Raw genomic sequence first — 22057 nt, 5'->3', positions numbered from 1 at the left:
TTATTGCGTAGTAGAAATGTTATCCGCCTCAAGGTACAAATGAAAATATCTTCCGTGAGTGCCATTCCTTATACTGGCTCTCCCAACGGTACCACTGTTCTCAGGATCTTCATCACCAGCTATTTAGTACTAGAGGTAACAAAGACTCCCACAAAGGAGTGGTGTTAGAGTGAACCAGTCAGTACAGGTGCTGGTGGCTCATATCTGTAATTCTGGCTTCTCGGAAGATGAGGTCAGGAGGATCACAATTTGAGGCCATCCTAGGCAGAAAGTTTAAGAGACCTGCCCCATTGCAACAGAAAAAAAATGCTAGGCATGGTGGCATGTTGCTGTGTGATAAGTGAAAATAGGATCACCATCCATGCTAGCTTGGCCAAAACCTTATCAATAATAATAATCATCATCAGAGCAAAAGGGGGTGGAGGCATGGATCAAGTGGTAGAGTAGTTGCCTGCCAAACACAAAATCCTGAGTTCAAACTCCATTTTCATACAGAAAGGAATAAAGATGTAGTTTTCCTCTTTAAGTAGTATGGCTCTCTTCATCACACACTGGTGAAAAGCTGAATTTTGCTGAATTGACATCATAGCTAGGGAAGGCTTCTCGGAAAGTGGCATCCCAGGCATATGGTCTCAAAACCAGAGTCTCCATAGAAAGAAATGGGATCACTTCTTGGCATCAAGGTGTGAGTTGAGGCTACAAAGCAAATCAAACCAAAGAGGCAGTTGACAGCCATTGCTGACATTCCGGATGGAATGTCACAGTGTATTTTAAATCAGTGTGTGTAATATCCCGTGGCCTTCTGCTGGTGATCTGCAACCTGCCTCTTCACATTTCTTCTTATAGCCATACCCTTTCCCATAAAATGGATCAAAAGCTTTGTAAACAGCAAATAAGCGATGTGCTTTAGCTTTGACAGGATAATATTTGCATAGAGATTTGGCCACATGTGTTGAATAATTTGAAATCCGAACAGAAAACGGTGTATTGCTTTTGACATGCCTCTCTTAGGAAAGCACATATTTTTATGGCCTTTCTCTATTTCTTTCATATAAGAATATTATGGGACATTGGTGTTTTTGTACATTGCTGTTGGTTTTGAAAGTAGCTCAGTGGAGGGACTAGGTAGGTGTTCTCTGAAAGAACAGCCATGCTACTTGTCTGTTGTTAGGACTGGGTCACAAATTTTAGTCTGACAAGTACTTCCACTGTTTGGCTTTTAGGTGAAGTGCTGCCCAGAGCTGGGAAGGCAGGTCCTAAGCTCCACAGATAGTGTTATGACCAGAGAGCAGACATAGACTTAATAAAATCCTTATTTCTTTTTTACTATAATGTGAATACATGCCCCAGCCAAAAAATTAAATACTACAGGGGAGAGAGGAGCAAAAAAAATAAAATAAAGTGTTATCCCAGCTAGTACTGCTGATTGTTTTGTGGTAAACCAGGCTGTGGTTATTGGTCTTTTGAGTGGATGTTGTGGTCAGGCCCTGGGCAGTCTCCTCTCCTAGTTCCTCACCTCCACGTTGAGTGGGCTTGTCCTTCTGTGGGGACATGACTGCTTAGAGCCCCGCTGGCTCTCCTGAGGGCATACAGCAGCTTCAATATCTGTCACGGTCCCGCTGCAGATGAGTTACCTTCTACTGCTGCAGAGTCTAATGCATGCTGTGGACTCGACAATGACTAATTTTTTTGGGTGTGGTCGTGGGGCCTGGGCGCTGTCCCTCAGCTCTTCAGCTCAAGGCTAGCGCTCTACCACTTGAGCCACAGCACCACTTCCAGCTTTTTTCTTTTTGCTTATGTGGTGCTGAGGACTCGAACCCAGGGCCTCAGACATGCAAGGCAAGCGCTCTACCACTGAGCCACCTTCCCAGCCCGACAATGACTAATTTTTTAAAAATAGCATTTTAACAGGTTACCTTCTAATCCTGGGCCTTTTCTAAGATAATCCGAAAATTAGAAAAGTTGAAAACATAAAACTATCTCTTCTCCATTTATTTCAACCTTCTCAACCTCTCTGTCAGCCTAAATTGTAAAAATAGATGCAGAGTATTGAATGTGTTCCTAAGATGTTCTGTTGCTTTATTTGACATATGCAGCTTGTACTAATTTTTTATTCCTTGCTGGGGCTCACACCCAGAGCCTTGTGTGTGCTATGAAAACACTCTACCCTTCAGCTACATCCCATCTCTCCTTGTACCAAGTTTTAAGTCTCTATTCTGTTAATAGTAAAGTTTTAAAAATGAGAGCGTGCCAGTATTACTATTTAAAAAATGAAAATTTCCAAATGCTTTGGTATTTGTTTCATTATCGTAAGTATTTGTATGAAGAGCTTTCAATTCAGCATGCCAGTATGTGAGTACAAAGCATCTAGATCAATGTCACCCTTTTATCATTCTCTCCTATTCATCCTAAACCCATTCATCCCCTCAATTTACCAAGCATAACAACTTTTTAAAAATGATTTAATGCTGGGTGTTGGTGGCTCACACCTGTAATCTTAGCCACTCAGGCAGCAGAGCTCTGAGGATCATGGTTCAAAGCCAGCCTGGACAGGGAAATCTATGAGACTTGTACCTCCAATAAACTACTCAAAAAAGCTGGAAGTGGCACTGTGGCTTAAGTGGTAGAGTGCTCACCTTGAGCAAATGAAGCTCAGGGACAGTACCCAAGGCCCAGAGTTCAAGCCTCAGGAGTGGCAAAAAAAATCACGTCTATTATGAGTAGTGATATCTTGGAGATAATGAAATTTCTATAATTATATAAGTACAGTAAAATGTTTATCTACTATCAGAATAATTATATACTAATAGGAAGACATTGGTTAAAAAACTATGGCTCTGCTGTAAGACAGAATACTATGCAGTAATTAAAAATGACATTGTAAAACAGAATGGGTACAATCAACCTGAACATCGTATTAGAAAATAATTTACATGGTACTCAGTTTTTATTTTACAATTAGACACATGATACATGTCTCTGCTATATGTTTGTTGTCTTAATGTTTGACAACAAAAATGGATTACTTTTCAAATTAAGAAGAAATCTTTTTATTTTGAAGGAAAAAAAATATGGTGAAAACTTGATAATGATTGAAAAGAGAAGTCAAAGTAGTCACTATTTATAAAAGAGAAAAATACGGTGGCAGGTCTTCAGAAAGCCTCCAGTCACTTACAAAGACAAGAAAGTGAGTTCTTGAATACCCAGAAATCTGTTTTAATTGAAAACCTGCTTAGAAATTAAAACCCAAACAAAAGTGTCCCCATCCCTAAAAAACACATCTGTAATCTAGAACTAATACTGAAAGAGAGTCTCCTGACCATCCCTTCTCAGAACCTGTAAACCAGTTCTTCAAGGAGCAGAGCTGGATTTGCATTCAATCTCTATTTCAGATCATCTATTTTATTTATCTTCTAGCACACATAATTTGTGCAGAGATCTGCTGTTCACTTAAAACCTGTGTTTGTGGAGCCATAATTGAATGTTTAAAGAAGCAAAAGCTCCCCCAGAGAAGCATCTTTCACAGCCCTGCCTTCTGCCTGTGGGGCTGCAGAGATGAGCTTTATAACTTCCATACGTCCCCTGGATCCCCGTGGACACCCCAGTCATTCTTCAGACAGGTGCTCTGTGAAGCAACATCTTTGATCAAAATGCTTTATGGGACAGGCTGGCCAGCTGAGACGTCCGTTTTCCCAGTTTAGGATAATTAAAAGTGAGGGCAGTAGATCACAGTGCCCATATCCCTCAAGCCAGTGAGCATTGTGCGTGTAAGCCCCATTCCCAGCACTGATCGAAGGCGGTTGCCAGGGGAAACACACAGCCCACTGAGTTTCTATTTGGGGTATCTCTGGGCTCGAATAGCTTCGGCACTGACTCTCTGTCTGGAACAATTCCAGACATTACTTAAGGGACAGCGTCAATTACTATTCACTTTAAATCAACAGCAACACATTTAAAATTGCCAAACATTAGGCATAAATATCTGAGAAGGTGTTGGTTTTAGATCATCTCTCAGTCTGTGCAGAATGGAGAAACACAGCTGGGCACATTGTGCCGGGTGGCTTAGGAGCTGGATAAATGACTGTCCTGAGGATGATATTAATCTGTTGTTCATGGTGACCTGGTAGTCAGCTGGCTGGAGATTGCTGCTGGTGGCCTTGGGGCTGTGTTCAGGCCTTGTCCTGGCATGTGGCTTTGTCAACCATCACTATGAGGATATAAAGAGCTGCCCTGATCTCCTCTCCTGGCCATGCAAACGATGGATTAGAGACATTCGGGCACTTTCTACCAATGAGCCAAAACTAACAAGATGAGATTTAATGGGCATACATGGAAAGTCTTACGCTGTGCTTAAAAACAATTTTTTTAAAAAAGTGTTGTGAATTCAGAAGACAAGGAGCTAGTATGTGTTTGTGAATGGGACCCACAAACTGGACAGGGGCCCTAGAGGCCACATGGCTGCTAAGAAAGCGACTGGCACCAGAGCGTGGCACTTGGTGATGACCCTGGCCAGGCCACAGTTAAACCCAGTACCTTGTGCAGCACCATTGTTGGACATGCCCTCCCTCTCCCACCAAACAAGACTGTCCTTCAAGCCAGGACAGGGTCCACCCAGCCACTTCCCTCAGCGAGCCCCCATCCTGGGACCAGTGTCAGAAATGGGACATTCTGGAGTGAGTAGAACAGGAGTCACTGGGAAGCTGGCCGAGTGTCTCGCGGGTGTGGATGACTTCCTGGAGAGGAACTGTGAGACTCAGCTGTGCTTTACCAGCACGATCCCTGGGGTTCCCGCTCTGCCAAATGGAATTCAGTTCTATGAAGAACATGTGCGTTAAGACTAGACATCATGTTATGTTTGATGTTCACAGTTTACCCAGCATTAGTCACAGGTGACTATTTAAAATTAATGTAAATAAAAATGAAAGCTGCTGGGCGCTGGTGGCTCATGACTGTCATCCTAGCTACTCAGGAGGCTGAGATCTGAGGATTGCGGTTCAAAGCTAGCCCAGGCAGGAACATCTGTGAGACTCTTGTCTCCAATGAACCACCAGAAAACCAGAAATGGCACTGGGGCTCAAGTGATAGAGCACTGGCCTTGATCTGAAGAGCTCAGGGACAGTGCCTAGACCCAGAGTTCAATCCCCATAACTAACAGAAAGAAGGAAGGAAGGAAGGAAAGAAGGAAGGAAGGAAGGAGAGGGGGGGGGAAGGAGGGAGGGAGAGAATGAGGAAAGGAAGCAAGCAAGCAAGTAAGCAAGCAAGCTTCATTCTCTTTGTCATTCTACCTTAGTCCATGTGCTTGCGAGGCCCATAGAGGGAAATCCTATCATAGAACATCTGCTGGACAGTGGTGGGATTGGCAAGGAAATGTCCTCACATCGCATCCTCCTAGTTTGGGGTTCCCATTAGCTAATGCGCACTGCTCAAGGAAATGAACTTCCTACAGGAAATGGCCTTCTTCCCTCAACATTCAGCCTACACTGTGTGTTGTTAGAACTCCATAGGATACTGAGCCCTCTCATGTGTGTTTGAGAGTCAGGATGCCCCAGGGCTCCCTTCTGCACTGGGATGAATGGGTGGAGCTCAGGTGGGCTGCAGAGCCTCCTTTGATTCATCAGGCCACAGGAAGATGGCAGGCAAGGTGGGGAGGGAGGTCACGTCTAATCAAAGCTCTTTGTCCATAGATGGATCTCTAGCAGTAGCAATGGCCACAGACCATGTCCTAATAGCACTGTTTGCTGCCCAGGCTGGACTCACAGACTGCACAGCACTGCCATCTTCATTCTGTCCACAGGCTCATATCTGTCCATCAGTACAGCCTCTGCACCCTGTCCCCCAGCAGGAGCTGAACACATCCTGTCCAGTGGCAGCACACTGTCCTACAGTCCACCACTCCACAGCCCCACGCTTCAGTTTATAGCCTCTCTAGACAGAAGGGTCATCTGGCTGAGGCTGACCACACAAGGTCAGGCACGCACACCAGGCTTAAGGTTACATGCAGGGTCACCTCAGGTTACACATGCATAGGGGACTCGAGGTTCCACGGATGTGCTGAACCTGTGAAACTCTACCCTCGGAGGCAGGGGTCCAAGCCCTCGGAGGCTACAGTGGGAAAAGCCCGACATGCTTCATTCATGCTACGGCCCGAGAAAGTTCTCTGAGTGTGATGGTGGGCCACACAATTGACTAAAGCTACATGGACTCGTGTTCACATTAGACCAAGCGCCTTCAGATTCCGGCCGTAGCATTTCAGGTCTTTTTAATTGTGGCCAACTTTGTTTCCAGAATATGTAGAGAACCATCTGGAACATCTCCTTACCTTTCACTGTCTGGAACTGTGGACATGGGGAAAGGTCAGAGCACCGCTTTTTGAGGGTTGTATGTAACTTGGAGGTACCTGAATGGGTTAAGATGAACCTTTTCAAAGCAGTGTCCTCTTGTTCCAGGTTGAGATTGTGTCTCTGGGTGGACTCCACTTTGGGAAGAATCTGGGAGGGGCGCTGACTAGGAATGTGGATCTCCATACCTGCCTTCCTCCTTCGCAGACCTACACCTCTCAGACCATGGGTTTATGGTTTTCTGGTCAAAGTCCCAGTGGGTCTGGATCTCTCTGCACACTCCCCGCAGCGCGCGAGAAGGCCGCACTTCCCCTGGCCAGTATCTGGCTGTGGAAGCACGCCAGTGTTGCCTGGTTGTCCACGCTGTCCCCACCCCTCAGAGTGGCCAGGTTATGCCCAGGGGCTGCTTGGGCTGATGTGCGTGTGTGCACAGTCTCTTCTTGACTATTTCTAGTTATTGTGTTCTCAGTGGAAAGACCGTGTGACACCTCTGTTTGTATGTCACACTGAGATTCTTCATCACTTATGGCAGCGAAACAAGCCCTCAGAAAACTTGAACAATTTAAGTTTATAAACAGATTAGACTAGATACTTTCAGTACACCGACACGGGAACTCAAAAGTCTAGGTTATTTTCTTCAGAAATGTTTACTTCAACCTCATTATCCCTGTGAAACTGGAACCCTGGGCTATCATTGGCCAGGCTTTATAATGTGGTTGGACAGACTTCAACTTGGCAACAGATAGTTCTGTTTCCTGGATTTCTCCTCATTTCTTTCCTATTTATCCTGAGCATTCATACTTAATTAGTAGTGATAAGGAGCTATAACAATGAAAATCACCAAAAGCTCACTTGTTATGCACAAATTATACAAGTCTTCTTTTGTTTCTCATAATAAATAAGGTCTTCATTATAAAGTTAACCATTTATGACTTAAACAGATATCCATATACCAGCATTCATAGCAACATTATTTATAATGGCCCCAACATGGAAACAATCCAGATGTCCATCAACAGATGAGTACATTTTTTAATGTGACTATGCATTCAGTGAAATATTATTTGACTTTAAAAAAGAATGAGGATCTAGCACATGGTGTACCACGGGAGATGTTAAAGACATTACGCTGAGTGCTGAAAGACACACGCAGTATGATTCCACTTACAGATGGCACCTAGGAGAGACAAATTCACAGAGACGGAAAGTAGAATGGGGGCTTCCAGGGATGTGGCGAGAGAGAAGAGTGAGTTATCATTTCATTAGAATTTCTATTTGGGAGGAGGAGAAAAAAGTTCTGGAAACAAACAAGATGATGGGTGTACAATACTGTGGCGTGTCTGGGAACTGAGAACAAATGAATTAAACTTTATGTTTTATATTCTATCTATCTTAAGGCATATTTTTATTATCGGGGGCAGGGGGGGGTGGGGAAGAAAGGTCTAGTCCTTGTCCTCATGCACATATGTAATGTAGAGTGGATGGCAGACAGTGTATTCAATATGTTCCTTTTCAGCTCTAGGAAAAATCAAGCATTCTGTTCAGTGAAGCCACTCTTCCAGCCAATGAGTAAGGGTATACCTGTGATGTGGCTTACTCATCTGGTATCTTCTTCTAGAGTTGCTTCTAGATCTCTGTTGTCAAAGAGGATTGGCAGTGCTGGCTTCTGGTTCTGGGCCATCAGGTCCTCCATTCTACATGGAGAGCATAATGCCTTCCGATTGCTGGAGAGCTAAAGGACGTGGGCCTCCGAGGGCTTGGCACTGTGGTTCTTCTTTTACCATCCTCATTTCCTGGACTCTTCTTACCCTTGAGTCTCATCCAAGCCTCCCTTTCAGATCCTCATGACTTCCACCATTCCCAGGCCCTGGCCTGGTTCCCCATCTCCTCCTCCTCCCTGTCCTGTTAATCCAGGTCAATCCGGTGTCTCACCTGCCCTTTCCAAACTTACTGCTCTTGTCAGCTGAAAGTGGAAACCCCCACTCTCTGTGCTATGTGAGCATCATCGTGAGAGAGCTACTGGTTAGCTGTGGGCTGTGTGTTGATGAGCCAGGAGGGACAGGGGCTCTTGTTTGGCTAGCCAGGGGACCAGTTAGGCAGAGTGGATGTGAAATTAACTCCCCCAACAGTGGGGGCCCACACATCCCATCATTGTATCCAGAAATGCTTACATGTCTCTCATGAAGGATGGTTTTTATTGAACCTCAAATTAACAGCAATTCCTTCATATTGTGAAAAATCCAGCCAGTATTAATATTTCCCTGATATTCTTGTATCTCTGTCTCTCTAGCTCTGTCTTTTTCTCTGTCAGGAGTTAAGCATTTGCTTATTTGCATTGTTTTCACTCTCAGACATAATAAGGGACTCTCTTTTCTTTTCTTTTTTTTCTCTTGTGCTAGCCGGGGCTTGAACTCAAAGCCTGGGTGCTGTTCCTGAGCTTTTCTGCTCAAGGCTTGCATTCTACCTCTTGAGCCACAGCTCTGTTTTTGGCTTTTTAAAAATTTAATTGGAGGTAAGACTCTCACAGACTTTCCTGCCCAGTCTGGCTTTGAACCAAGATCCTTAGCTCTCAGTCTTCTGAATAGCCAGGGTTAGGTGTGAGCCATAGGTGCCCAGCTCTGTCTCCCTCTTTTAATTCTTGGAAGTGAAATGTTAAGAGTCTGCGCCAATGAGACCAAATTGTTTGCAAATGAAGCCAGATTATTCATAGAGTTGCATTTCCAACAGTTTGGCTAGCTGATTTCTTCTCCTGGAGCTGCTGAGCCCATTCTGCTCTTCTCTGTGATTTCTGCTACTTGGTAATCAGAGCTACTACCCCCTGCAGCCTAAAGGCCTCGTTTGGGGGTGGACTCCATTGCCAATGGTGTCTTGTCCTTCTGCACAGGGTCAGTAGTTCTGTGACCTCTGATTACTCCTCTGTGAGGCTTCCGTTAGAAAGCTCTACCTGAGCCTTTACCTGCCATTTAACACCCATTTGTGATCAACCTTAGATCTGTGTCTTTTGAGTCCTTGGAAAGGGTGATGTCCTGTCATTCTCTCATTTATTAGCTGGTATTCATCTACAGAGGACTTTGCCTGATGTAGGATTGGCCAGCATGAAGCATGAGATAGCAAGCAAGCTCATTGCCACCGACTCCTCTAGTCATTGCTCTACCTCTGCCTGATGGGTAGCTCTATGACCTCAACACTGGGGTTATGCCCTACCAGTTACTGGTGGCTCACTCGTGGCCCCTGTCGAGTACCCTCATTGTGCCGGGGTCTCTGCACTGTCACCTTCCCACATCACCAGCAGAGTACTGGGTCCAAGTGTGAAATGGCTCCCCAGAGGCTTTAATGATCTTGTCCTTTTAAAGGACAAAGCAAAAGTTCCCTGTACACCCTGCAGAGATACAGCTGTTGAGGGGAGGAACCCAGGGACCCGAGGTGGAGGTCCAGCCTGGCCCAGCCCTTCCAGCTGCTCCCAGGCAAACAAAAAAGACCAAGTAAAGACCCTGTTCCATTCAGAGGACAAAGGCGATCAGTGCCTCAGACATCAAGAAAACAAGGAGGTAACCTTCGTAGTCAGGTGCCGTGAGAGAAATAAAATAAGTGTTTATCTAACACTGTTGTGAAATGTTCACGTGTTTCTTCCCAGCATGCGGGAGGGTTTCACTGTGGGATCAGGTGGGCTTTCCAAACGTGCAGAACAAGAGCCTCTTTATGTGTTTATGATTTTCTTCCTTATGGAAACCATGTGGGCAGATAGAAGATGAGACAGGACTAACCCCTCCAGCGGGATGGTTATTTGGAGAGACGATTTATTTACACAGAATTATTTTTACAGCCCTTCTATGACCGCTCCTTCAGCTCCAACCAGGCTAGAGGACTGTGCTGGCCAGATTCATGGTTGTCTTTGAAAATAGGACAGGTTCTGGAGGTCTCTTGAGTGCTGGGTTAGCAGCCGAGCATCACCCCTCTGACAGACAGTCACAGACGTGCCCTGGGGATGTGGGATGTGGGTTTCATGTGCAAACTTAACTGTTGTCAGCAAAGCCCTGATGGCACTGTGCCTTCTAGCGACAAAATTTATAGAATGATAGCCGTTGTTTCAACAAAGACTATACCATGACATTGAAAATTTACAAGTACCAGTCCTATAAGGTAGGATGTTTAAAATGCACCTCCATGTTGAATTGCATTGATCACCTTTCCCAATTAGGTAATTAATAATTGTGACTCGATTCCACAGATCCTTCCATCATATCACAAGCCCTAGTTCCTCTCAAGGCTTTTACAAATTGGACTGTAAAATTACCTACAGAGATGCTACGGGAGTCTCCTTTTGTTTAGAAATTCAGTTATTCTAGATTACTACTTTTCTGAAAATACTTTTGCCTCTGAGCTCTATGGCCTCAGGAAGTAGGTGCTCACTTCACCAGGAAGAATGCATGAACTGGTCACCCTGGCCCAAACTGGACTTAAAACCTGGACTTACAGCACATGCTCTACTCAAGACCAATTGAACAGTTCCTATGAGAACCAGTTTCAGTAGGATTTGAGCAAACCAGGAAACCCCGAATGAGCAGCTACTCACTCTGTCCCCTCAGTGTTGAACTCACTAGACAGCTAAGAATCCTAGGACTGGTCTCCAGACCCCAAGCAGTGGAGACTTGTACATACAGAATGAGGTGCTGAGGGAAGAATGTGCTCCAGGCCAGCCAGGGGGTACATGGGAGCCCTAGTCTAAGAGATGGGGCTGGGGTAGGAAGCATCCAGGGGAGGACCAGATCCCGACATGGAGACTAACTTCTCCCCCACCCCATGAGTCCTTAGGAGAGGTGCATGGCAGAAATGCAGGTGCGGATTGAGGGAGGTGGGACCGGGCATCACACGAGCTACCTCACAGGCTGTTGTCTGAGGAGGTCACCCCCCATTTGTGATTCCATAAATGATTCTGAAAACTCACATGATCTATTCAAGCATTCTGACCCCCAATGACCAGACTCACACACGATGCTCGCCTGATTCCCGAACTTGCTTTCAGAGGCCAGAGGGACCCAACTCCATGATCAAGAGGATGATGGGAGACTGCAGGGCTGACCCTGGGGCCCTAGAGTAATACCTCGTTCTTTTGCTTCTTTGTCCTCAGAAGTTGACTATAGTATATTCCTTATTTTTTTTTTTAATCATTGCCCATGAGTCAACACCATTTCTTTCAGTTAAAAAAATATATTAGGAAAGGGAAAAAACTGGAAGAAAATGAGAGAAGAGATGATTCTGTTCAAAAAGAAATGCACTCATTGCCTGACTTAAGTAACTGCAACCCCTCTGTATATCACCTTAACAATACAAATTAAAATTACAAAAGAATTAGATGTTTGTCCCTTAAACCGTATCATGAGAGCTTAGGGACTCTTTTTCTAGAAGTAGAGCTGGGCCAATTGAGTGGATTGTCTTGGTTTACTTCTCAGAGGGTGACTTTATTCCTCATGGGCAGGGAGGGGAACCAACTGACCTCTGTGCAGATGATATTTGATAGTTCCAGGCCTTTTGTACTGGAGAACACAGATGATATTTGATAGTTCCAGGCCTTTGTAATGGAGAACAAAAGAAATCAGGACATCAAGCTTCCATCCAAGTCTCAAGTCATGGCATTGCATTTTCCCATAGTAAACTATTTTGCTATCTCAGGCCAGATCGGGTTCCTGAGAACAGTTAAATGACTAACAACAGCAAAAGAGTAGCTATTTCCATTGCTCAGGAGAGCAGGGGATGCTTCTTCTCAGAAAACAAACTACAGAAATCTTGGAAAAGGACTTTTGGAATCATAAGGGCCCAAACTCATTTAATAAACTGTGTGTTCCACTTTATGGGGCTGGACCTGTCTTCTTAGAGCTTCTCAAAGCTTTTTGAAGGAATTCTCCTCCAATTCACATTTGCTTTGACATCTAAGAAGTTCATTCATTAGATCACCAGGCTATGAATCCTCTAATGTGAGATATAACCCAGACCCTGCTGAGTCAGGTTAGGAGCTGAGCTCTGAGCCTCTGTCTGATGTCTGTCTAATGGAGACCACCAAGACTATTTTGTTGTTTTAAGAATTAAATGTAGTAATCCCTGAAAGCACTTAGCAGAGAGTCTCAGGCATAGTAAATGTCATAAAAAAAAAAAAAACGTTAACTGGGCTGCTGTTAATCACTCATCCAATGTTTCTCAGTTCCTGCTCTGTGTTGTGCATGGTACAATGTGCTGGATACAGAGGAAACAGAGGAGCAGCAGGCCATCGCCCTAAAATCTTGCAGGCTGTAGGGCGGCAAGATGCCACACATATCCTAGGAGTGCTGATGCCATGTTCATGAGTAATAGATGTGCCCCTGGAGCAATGAGTGGAAGGAGGAAGGCTTGGTCTGGCAGCCGGGGGAGGCCCAAAGGTAGGAGTCCAGTGTGGTGAAGGTAGGGATTCAAAGGCTTACCCAACAAGGCACATGAAGACCCAGGGGGTCGGAGCTTGTGGTGCGGAGGCACTGTCAGAGAGCCTGAGTCAAGGCTGAGTTACCTAAGACAAGGAATAGAATGACGACAAAGACCTGGACCCCTTTGAGCCTTTCCCCATGGGTCTCAGACCCTGCATATCCCAGCAGCCACTGAAGGTTGTTAGGCAGGACAGTGACAAGATCCAACTTGTGCTTTTAAAATGATCATCTCAGGCTGGGAAGGCGGCTTAGTGGTCGAGTGCTTGCCTAGCATGCCTGAAGCCCTGAGTTTGATACCTCAGTACCACATACACAGAAAAAGCCAGAAGTGGCTCTGTGGCTCAAATGATAGAGTGCTAGCCTTGAGCAAAAGAAATTCAGGGACAGTGCCTAGGCACAAATCCCAGGACTTGAACCAAAAAAGAAAAATTTCTCAGCGTGTGACCCTAGGTTCAAAGCCTGGTACTTGCCAAAGTTACTTCAATAACTGAATTGTATATCATTCTTTTTATATATGTAGATGGTTTTCTATACTCACACTTTACCCTGCATGTGTGCTCTCGACTGATTCTTAGTCCCTTTCCACTTCTACCTTTTGTTCTCACCAAATTAATACTATCCCTATCCTCACTAACCTTAAGCCTGTTAGGACTAAACCTAAAGCTGTTGAGCATGACTTAAACACTAGTAATAGACTGGGTACAATCATCTAATTGCTCCCTGAAGGTTTTAGTACTCAATGCAATGAATTAGACACTTGGAGAGGTAGGTTATTTCATACAACAGCCATGGAACACCCAAGAAATAAGAAGTCTATTATTGAAAAACCTGTATATCTATATAGAAGTAGGTAGATAGATAGATAGATAGGTAGATAGATAGATAGATAGATAGATCTCCATGAAGTCCACAGCATCAAGACTGATGTCAGAGGCCTGTTGAAAGACTGTGGCCAAAGTTCATGAAGGGAAGGAGGGAGCAGGGAATAGAGATGGAGAGGGGAATGGTTGGGTGAATACAGTGATAGTATCCAGTGTATACTTGTGAACATGGAATCAGGTAACTTGATCGTATGGGTGGGATAGATAAGAGGAAGAAAATAATGCCAGGTGACATCAATCAATCAATACATTATACTTATAAACTGGCTTGTTAACTTGAAACCCCTTTGTATAACTCCTTAAAGAAGAGAAAGAAGGAGGAGTGGGAAGAGAAGGAGGAGGGGGAGGAAGGGAAGAAAGGGGAAAGAAAGGAAAACAAAGGAAAAGAAAGAGGAAAGAAAGAAAGGAAGGAAGGAAGAGAAAGAGAGAGAAAGAGAAAGAAAGAAAAAGTTGTTAGGATGGGTCAAACATAGAGCTGGAAGAATGTAAGGAATAATTAGAGATGCAAGTCCTGAAACCCACTTAGATGAAAGTGAAGATTATGGTCTAAAATACTGTTAGATCAGGCAAAAACACTTTAATGAGGACAAATTTGTTCTTTTTTAAAATGTTTTGTGAGATGCGAAGATGGAGAAAGCCATCTTAATTAGCTTGTGCAACACATCCTTCTGAATATACAGCTTAATTAACAAAGTCAGTATTTCCAAATGATGTGTGTATTTCTCTATAAATCCAATACAAATACAGAGATATCGCTATGGCCTAGTCTCATCTTCCCGTGTGAGTGCACTCATATCTGGAAAGTACAGAAGATGCTATGCTTTCTAGCAGCCCCTAAGCACAGTTCTCAGAAGGACTTTGTCAGGAAATCTATGACCTCTGGTTGAAAGCTCACCTAGACCCATTTCTTCTGTGAGTCCATGGCAGGATGGACACCTTTTTAATATTAACCTCTGCATTTATGTCTTTATCTTTGTTCTTACCTCTATAAAAGCAAGACCGTTATATTTCCTCACCCATCTTCACAATTGATAGATGAACGTTATTTCATGAAGCGACTACAGTATTTTATATGCAATGTAATTCTTACACGATTGTAACAAGTCATATTTTCCCATTTCTCTTTTATTGTTATGGATTGAGTTTTTTTAAAGGGTCAATAAAGTGTGTGTGTGCATCTGTGTTAATACAGCCTAGCAATGCATATACCTGAGAAAGTTGGGAATAATAGATTCTCGCGTGCTTGAGAAGTTCTGAAGTTGTAGTTCCAGAGTCGGCTCATCTTCTCTCAGCAGTAAAGAGACCATCTCATGTGCCTGATAGCACAGCTGCAGATGACCTGGGAGGCTAAGCCTCCCTACTGAAGGGTTTGGTCAGAAGCCGAAGTGGTCAGAAGGAGCTCTTCTGGGGGGTGTCTGATGTCACAGTAGCTTTGAGTTGGGTCTTTTTCAGATGTCATTCTTTCCTGGTCCTGCCTTTGGAAAGTGACTTGGTACATCATTGTGTTCTTCAGAGCAGAGTTAGAAGGAGGTGGGGAGCAGGTAAGGTTTGCAGGAGAAGAATGGGATCAGTGCCTTGGGCATGGACCAGGAGGAGATAAGCCACAAATACACACCAGATCTTTCATGATCATTTTTATTGTTATCACCCATACTCATAGAATGGAACTTGTTAGAAAGTAAGTATTAGAAGACTAGCCTTTGCAATGTTGCTGAAAGAAGTTTCTAAATACATCTATTTCCCCATCCCCTCTATCTTTTACCTAACCTCATCTCCATCGTTCTGAGACCCTCCAGAGTGACTTACAGATTTTTCCTCCCTTCACTTCACTGTTTCACTGATAAAAGTTTCTGCTTCATTAACCCAGACATTGTCCATGTCAGCTCCCAGGCTTGCAGCTGTTCAACATGGAGGTGGGCAGTGGGGAGAGGCCTACTGACATGTGTGCTCATTCTCCACAGTCACCAGTGCAGGTCCGGCCCATGGCCTTCCCCAGGACAGAGCGGGGCCCACCTGGAACACAGGTACAGGTCTGGCCCCAGCTACATCCAGGGAAGAGCTGGACACATGGATGTGTGGAGTGATGGATGCTGGAAGGCAGGGACCACAGTAACCGCTGTGTCCCCATTCCCTTTATAAATGGAGACCCGGAGGTCAAGGGGCCAATCGCCAAAGTTCACACAATGGGTGGAAACCAAGCCAAGGGCTGCGGATTATCAACACAGAGTTGCTATCACAAATGCAGTAAAACTGATACTCTGCCCATTCAGAGTAGAAGAACTCTGCTTTTGTGTTTGTCTAGTCGTTCATGAAATAAGCACTCATTCATATGCTGTGCTAGCCAGCCCTGCCTTGACCTGCTAGTTTCTCTGAGCAGCAGTCCCCTGGAAAACTTTGGGGGAAAAAAAAAACAAGTCCACAGGTAGAGAGGTCATGATTTACCTTTCTCTGGACCTCCATATTTCCCTGGAGCCCCCCAGTGCCTTCAGCTGATCTGAAGAAGTGGTGGGCAGGTGACATAAGCTGCGAAGGAGCAATGTGGCGTTAGGGGAGAGGGGGCTGCTCTGCCTGGGGGGCGGGTGTGCCGGAGGGGGGCGAGGGGCACCTACCCCGTCCCATGCTCAGGAGGCCCTCCTCAGGAGGCCCTCAGCAGCTCACACTAACCGCCACACTTGGCTCCGGGTGGCAGGGGGGAAGCGGCAGCCTGGATGTTGTTTGCCTCGGTGCAGGTTCTCTCGGACCAGCTTTGGTCTGGCTGATCACCTTTGTCGTCTTGTCTTCACATTGTTGCTTGGTTGTCTTGGAGACAGTGTCATGGAGCCAGGTGCTGAGTTGGAGATTCAGAGAAAAAGAAAACAAAGCCTCTGGTGTTGCAGGGTCTTACTTGAGTGAGAGAAAGTCATGGTTGCTCTTTCTTAAGACAAAGTCAAGGAGCACATTTCGCCTTCTATCCTGCTGGCATTCAAGAGTAAGTCTTCCTGCAAGCCTTTGCGCTCTGTTTTTGTTAAGCCCCATGGCCATGGCTGCCTCATTGACGCTTGAAAGAGCCTTGTTGGTTCTGCGAGGCCCTCCCTGCACGAAGGAGCAGTGTGGAGGGTGACTGACAGCTGGGGTCAGGAAGGGCGCGAGGACCGGAAGCCAGTGTAATTGGGATTTAGGACACATTCTGAGGTGGTTGTCATCCTTTGGCTATTTCTTGAGATAAAAAGGATGGATTTAGCTGGGCACTGGTAGCTCAGGACTACAATCCTAGCTACTCAGGAGGCTGAGATCTTAAGACTGTGGTTCAAAGCCAGCCTGGGCAGGAAAGTCTGTGAGACTCTCATCCCTGATAAAAAAAACTATTGGCTCAAGTGGTAGAACACTAGCCTTGAGCGAAAAGAAGCTCAGGGATATCACCCAGGACTGGCATGTGCACACACATGTGCGCATGCACACGCACATGCGTGCGCGCACACACACACACACACAGCATCAACTCCTTACTTCCAGTTAATTCAGAGCCACCTTCCATTCCATTCACTAGCTGTTGTCAGGAGTAGCAAAAGCAAGACCAAAGAAGACACATGTCCCCAGCCTGATGGTGCCCTGAGTGTCACCATACCACGGAGGCTGTGCCGAGGGGTCCCTGGTGTGGATCCCAGGCAGGAAAAGTTGGCACAGGAGCTCAGGAAGAGAATGCCTAATGCTGGCCAGGGGACCTTCGCTTCAGGTGCAGAGAGCTGTGCGCAGAGTATGGCTTCCCGTCCCCGTTCTGGGACCACGGAGACTATGACCAGAGCCAGGGGTGCTGGGATGCAGGTCTCCCTGCCTGCGAGTACATGATGTCAGGGAGCACAGCAGTGTATGATGTCAGAGAACACAGCAGTGCATGATGTCAGGGAACACAGCAGTGCATGATGTTAGGGAGCACAGCAGTGCATGATGTTAGGGAGCACTGCAGTGCATGATGTCAGGGAGCACGGAGGTGCATGATGTCAGGGAGCATGGAGGTGCATGATGTCAGGGAGCACGGAGGTGCATGATGTCAGGGAGCACGGAGGTGCATGATGTCAGGGAGCACAGCCAAGGATGATGTCAGGGAGCACGGAGGTGCATGATGTCAGGGAGCACGGAGGTGCATGATGTCAGGGAGCACGGAGGTGCATGATGTCAGGGAGCACGGAGGTGCATGATGTCAGGGAGCACGGAGGTGCATGATGTCAGGGAACATGGAGGTGCATGATGTCAGAGAACACAGGCATGGATGATGTCAGGGAGCATGGGGGTGCATGATGTCAGGGAGCACGGAGGTGCATGATGTCAGGGAGCACAGCCATGGATGATGTCAGAGAACACAGCCATGGATGATGTCAGGGAGCACAGCAGTGCATGATGTCAGGGAGCACGGAGGTGCATGATGTCAGGGAGCACGGAGGTGCATGATATCAGGGAGCACGGAGGTGCATGATGTCAGGGAGCACGGAGGTGCATGATGTCAGGGAACATGGAGGTGCATGATGTCAGAGAACACAGGCATGGATGATGTCAGGGAGCATGGGGGTGCATGATGTCAGGGAGCACGGAGGTGCATGATGTCAGGGAACATGGAGGTGCATGATGTCAGAGAACACAGGCATGGATGATGTCAGGGAGCATGGGGGTGCATGATGTCAGGGAACATGGAGGTGCATGATGTCAGGGAACATGGAGGTGCATGATGTCAGGGAGCATGGGGGTGCATGATGTCAGGGAGCATGGGGGTGCATGATGTCAGGGAGCATGGGGGTGCATGATGTCAGGGAGCACAGCCATGGATGATGTCAGGGAGCATGGGGGTGCGTGATGTCAGGGAACACAACAGCGCATGTTGTCAGGGAGCACGGAGGGCGTCTCATTCCAGTTTTCACCCCGTTGGCTCATAGGGTTGAATCAATGTCTGAACATGTGGAGAAGTCTCTGTGAAAAGGGAGGGTGCTCCCTGAAGCAGCTGGGAGGAGGCCTGGGGATGACTGCAGAGCCTCTGGTTACCTTCAGTCCCAGGAGGACAGCAGCTGTGGTGGGCATGTTACTGAAATCCCAGGGGAGGATGGGCTTTGGCCCTGCAGGAAAGCGAGAGGCACTCCCATGGGTGCTGAGTGGAGGTGGAGGCTGCCTAGCAAACCTACCATGCGCAGGGCAAGGAGAGGGCTGGAGGCAAGAAGAGCACCTCTAGGGGACAGGCCGGAGTGCCCATCTGGAGGACAGTGCATTGGCTAGGCCAGTCGCTATGTGGACAGCAGTTTAGGTCTGGAGCCAGTGCTCATGGAGACAGGACATGGATGGAGCACATGCTGGTGCTTAATTGTTACCCACAATATGTTTTTCCCTCTGTTAACCCCGTGAGGTCCTTGCTGCTGCGGACCTTGTTTCATGAACAAGGAAGCAGAGGCGGCACACTACCCAACGATTCCCACCAGCAGCGTTATTGCTGCTAAGTAATAACGCTGGATCCAGACCCCAGCAGGCTGCCTGCAGAGGCCAGGCTGCTGGCCGGTCCTCACGGCTGAAGCCTCCCACAAGGAGGCACAGGCTGGGAGCTGGGCAGTGCTGTTCACGAGCCTGGGGAGGCGCCGAGGGCAGGGAGACAGCGCGAGACAGGGCGCCTGGGAGAACAACAGAATGGTTTGCAGGAGCACAGCCTGAGCTCAGCAGGTGGGAAGAGCTAGGACTCCACCTCCCTGGGACTCAGCCCTCCTACATCCTGCTGGACCCCGTCTGGGGAGAGAAGATAAATGGGGGAAGCTTAGGACATGCCCCGGCTGTACATGGCTTCTGTCACCGAGCCATATCTTATCACTGTGTATCCTAGCCCTCCCTTCTTCTCCCACTGCCCTGGACCTGAGGGGCTCCCAGAGCAGGAGTGGGGGGGCCTGTGAGGACATTCCTTGCTCCCTCCCTCCCCCGTCCCTAAGGATATTGTCGTGCCAAGCGAGTGCGAGAGCTCGCAGAGAACCTGGAGCTTTCTCTTGGGGTGGGCGTTCCCCCATCGCATCCCCACTCCTCGCCATACAAGAAGCAGATGTCTGATTCTGATGCTCCCCGGGGCTCACTGGGGACAGGGCCATTAGCTGGTTTTCTTAACACCGAGGGACGGCTGGTTAGCGGTTATTCCTGCATGGCTGAGCTCACTCACTCGGTAGAGCAGCTCCCCCCCTGGAGGACAAGAAAATGATAAGCTAGCATAAATCATGCTGCAAGGAACGCGTCCCCTTCATGAGTCATGAGGACAGATGACACTTTGGCGAGCAGATGAAAAACCTTTGATGAAGACCAGTTGTAAAAGCACAAGCTAATGCTGAAGAAATGCCGAGTGGTGACTCAAGGCAGAATCTATGCATTTTCTCCCCCTTTCTCTCTCTCTCTCTCTCTCTCTCACTGTCTTTTTAAGAAAGGTTTTGTAGTAAATGTCAGAAGTTGGGCCTGGGGAATGGTTTGGGGAGGGGTGAGTGTGGAAGGATTTCTTTTTCATCAGACAATGTGAAAGGTAGCTCTGCATGATAATTTGGGAATGACACAGGAAATATGAACCAGAGTTCTTAACAGGGCCATCCTGCCACATGGTGATGGACGGGACATTCAAGTCTGGCAAGAGGAAGAAGAGGAAGAGGGCTTGAAAGCTTGTAGAAGCCTCTTAGATAGTTCAAGCATGGATATAAGTTACACTGCAGGAACTCCAAATGCAAGTTCAAATTCATGGCTTGACTTTTCTTTTGAGTCTGTCTACTGTTTTACTCATGCATGCAACATGCAGATCCACTGTCTGGAATGGGGCTTCATTACCCAGCCATGTCCCAAGAACGGCCATGCTTTGTGGTGAGTACCTCCATCGGTGATTCTCACAGCAGCAGGCTTCAGGATGGGCAGGGACCAGGTCCCATAGGAGTGGTGGACACTGGACAGTCCACTCAGTTCTGATAAGGACCACCCTCATGTCTTGTCCAGATTATAGTCCAAAGCAAGAACGTTATATAATCGGTGAACATTATGGTGTAAAGTGCTTACTTAGCAACATGGTGAGCTTACCATAAGAGCTGAAAAATCAACAGTTGTCCATTACCAACTATAAATTAGAATGTTTGGTAGCAGATTAATAATACAAACAATTGTGTATGGAAAGCTAATGATGCGTACATACAAATCATTGTAATTAAATGGGAGACTTGAATGAGATGATTGGATTGGATCTGGGTCAATATTCTTGTTGTGCTGTTGTATCAGAAAGTGTTTGCACTTGGGGGAAACTGGACAGAGGATACAGATTTCCTCTGAATCATTTTGTGACAACTACATAGGAAACTACAATGGTCTCAATCCAAATTTGATCCCAAGAGGCCTGTGTTGACTTCAAAACCTAGTACAGTTTCTGCCTCATTGGACATCAGCACTGTAATTCCCTAAGCCACAAAAAAAGCCACTTAATAGTAAGAGTCTTAATGGATGAAAAACTCTTTAAATACTTGAGGAAAGACTTAAGGCTTAACGTAAAAGAACAAAGCCAGATTAGAATATTGCCCTCATAAAAATACTGATTATTGAACATTTGATTAACTTGACACACACACACACACACACGCGCATGCACACACACATACACGCGCATGCACACACACACGCGCGCGCGCACGCGCGCACACACACACACACACACACACACACACACACACACACACACACACCCTCCCAGTGAACACGAGAATATGTGAATAAAATGTCCGCCTGCTTGTCCCTGGTGGTTTATTTTACGGAGAGCTGTTTGTCCTCACTTTTATCTCTCAAGTGTCAGTTTCCTCGAGGGAAGGTGGCCCGGGGAGCCTCAGCTCCCAGGAGATGCTAGTGAGACATCTTCCATCCTCGTCCGTGCCTCTGTGTTTATGCGTTCAGGGATTACCCTGAGGAAAAGCAGGCTCAAGAGATCTTGACAGCTCTCTGCCCGGCATGCCAGAGCCCTGCCCCGGTGGAAGGCTGACTCAGCCACGCACCAGCTTTTCTTTCACTCATTCTTCCTTTTCTAGTACTAATACTTCATTGTTGGTTGCTGAGCACTGTGAATATCAAACTCTGCTTTTGTGCTATACACGACGTAGGACCCAGTAATGACCCAGTCAAGACCACGGTGGATGTGTCTGTTTTGGGTACTAGCAAAGTGGTCAGGGATTCAGAGGAAAAAGCAAATTCAATCATGAAGGTTCAATGGTAGGTAGTATTCCTGCAGTTAAAATCCCATTGAAGTTAAGGGTTCCAGGCTGGCTTTCAAAGGCGCTTCTACAAACTTGTCCCTCCAGACTCAAAGGCATGCTAGCTTCACCATTCACCGCCATCGCCAGGCTTCCGGTCAGATAATTCTCTTTCAGGCCCAAAGTCATGG

The 22057-nt window shown here is 46.6% G+C and overlaps 1 protein-coding gene across 1 annotated transcript in view; it reads left to right on the top strand.

The window, feature by feature from the left end:
• The window catches only part of Adam12 (ADAM metallopeptidase domain 12), a 230702-nt gene that overhangs the window by 39161 nt on the left and 169484 nt on the right, over positions 1-22057 (top strand). The gene's annotated exons all lie outside the window — the stretch shown is intronic.

The sequence above is a fragment of the Dipodomys spectabilis genome, unplaced genomic scaffold (genome assembly GCF_019054845.1).
Source record: "Dipodomys spectabilis isolate Male_0828 unplaced genomic scaffold, ASM1905484v1 ptg000289l, whole genome shotgun sequence".
Classification (NCBI taxonomy): domain Eukaryota; kingdom Metazoa; phylum Chordata; class Mammalia; order Rodentia; family Heteromyidae; genus Dipodomys; species Dipodomys spectabilis.
Note: the sequence above shows the minus strand (reverse complement) of the source record. Positions and strands in the feature narration are given on the sequence as shown.